The sequence below is a fragment of the Octopus bimaculoides genome, unplaced genomic scaffold, assembly GCF_001194135.2.
Source record: "Octopus bimaculoides isolate UCB-OBI-ISO-001 unplaced genomic scaffold, ASM119413v2 Scaffold_221516, whole genome shotgun sequence".
NCBI lineage: Eukaryota > Metazoa > Mollusca > Cephalopoda > Octopoda > Octopodidae > Octopus > Octopus bimaculoides.
In genome coordinates this window covers 2,799-4,615 of record NW_026329892.1, presented here as the reverse complement: position 1 = coordinate 4,615, position 1,817 = coordinate 2,799, and the positions used below count along the sequence as shown (strand labels likewise).

General features: G+C 34.7%; 2 non-coding genes across 2 annotated transcripts; both read left to right on the top strand.

Moving 5' to 3' along the window:
* Positions 1-584: 584 nt before the first annotated feature.
* Trnav-aac (transfer RNA valine (anticodon AAC)) lies at positions 585-657 on the top strand. Its single transcript has one exon. It is a non-coding gene; the product is annotated as a tRNA-Val (tRNA).
* Positions 658-1,554: 897 nt separating this feature from the next.
* Positions 1,555-1,627, top strand: Trnav-aac (transfer RNA valine (anticodon AAC)). The gene has a single exon. It is a non-coding gene; the product is annotated as a tRNA-Val (tRNA).
* Positions 1,628-1,817: the final 190 nt, after the last annotated feature.

Here is a 1,817-nt window from a genome sequence, read left to right as displayed (position 1 = left end):
AACCGGTTGTTTTGGTCAAACTATCGTATCTCCAGCTGCTTCAGATATCAAAAATTTTCAAAGCGTAGTTTTGCTATAGAATGGTGCAACTATTTTTTTCGTTTTCTGAAACAGCAACGATTTGGACTTACGACACTTTTGCATAATAGCAACGATATAATTGACCCTGAAATCACGTTGTTGCAAAGCGAGTTTCTTAAGCATACAAGCATAGCCGCACCTATTTTATATCATTACAATCGCAAAGGCATTAAGCACGCCAGACAAAATGTTTTAACAGCATTTTGTCCGGTTTTACGCTGTGAGTTCAAATTTCTCCGAGTTCGTCTTTGCTTATCCCTTCGCGGTTGATAAAATTAGTACCAGTCGAACAGTGAGGTCGATGAAATCGATTTAACCCCGTCTCACAAAATCGATAACCTTGTGACAATATTAGAAAGATTGTCTATAATGCTATAGTTGCAGAGACATACGTATTCGTATTAAAAAGAATTTTGCACCAGATTAAATGAAATGAAACAACGCCAACATCATAACGTCTAAAAACTATCTTTAAATAATTTAATAAAAGCAGACAAGCATGTGGTTCCATGGTGTAGTGGCTATCACATCTGCTTAACACGCAGAAGGTCGTGAGTTCGAAACTCGCTGGAATCTATTTTTTCTTTTAATAAATTTGATAATTCTAGTCTTTTGTTTAGATGTTTTCTATGAAGTAACTGAAAAAATAGGGGCATTCTCCACAATTTAGGCTTCGCTCTGCTTAACATGCAAAAGGTCTTGAGTTCGAAACCTACAACGCCGCTTCATTAATTTTTTTTTTTTTTCATTTTATCACCGTGCTCCAGCATGGCCGTAGTTCAATGATTGAATCAAGGAGATAGAAGATAAAGGATATACTGTCCGTACATGCTCGGGTGCGATCCTGTCAAATTGAAAGCGGAGCGTGGAACCAAAGTGACTGAGAACCATTATTTGAGGCATTCTACTATGTATTCAGATATTTCAAAGAAAACATCCACATATAAAAGACAATGGCACTAAATTGTTAAGAAAAAATAAAAAATAAAAAATTTAGTTACCTCAAAGAAAACATCAAAACATAAAAGACTAGTATTAGCAAATTTAATTAAAAAAAAAAGAAAAAAATAATAGTAGGTTCCAACGAGTTTCGAACTCAAGACCTTTTGCATGTTAAGCAGAATGAACCCTAAATTGTGGACAGTGCCCCTATTTATTCAGTTTTAACAGCAATTTGCCAGTTTTACGCCGTCAGTTCAAATTTCGCCGAGTTCGACTTTGCTTATCCCTTCGCGGTTGATAAAATTAGTTCCAGTCGAACAGTGAAGTCGATGAAATAGATTTAACCCCGTCTCACAAAATCGATAACCTTGTGGCAATATTAGAAAGATTATCTATACGGCTATAGTAGCAGAGACATACGTATTCGTATTAAAAAGAATTTTGCACCAAATTAAATGAAATGAAACAACGCCAACATCACAACATCTAAAAACTATCCTTAAATAGTTTAATAAATGCAGAAAGCCATGTGGTTCCATGGTGTAGTGGTTATCACATCTGCTTAACACGCAGAAGGTCGTGAGTTCGAAACTCGCTGGAACCTATTAGTTTTTTTTTTTTAATTAAATTTGATAATTCTAGTCTTTTGTTTATATGTTTTCTATGAAGTAACTGAATAAATAGGGGCACTGTCTACAATTTAGGGTTCATTCTGCTTAACATGCAAAAGGTCTTGAGTTCGAAACTCGTTGGAACCTACTATTATTTTTTTCTTTTTTTTTTAATTAAATTTG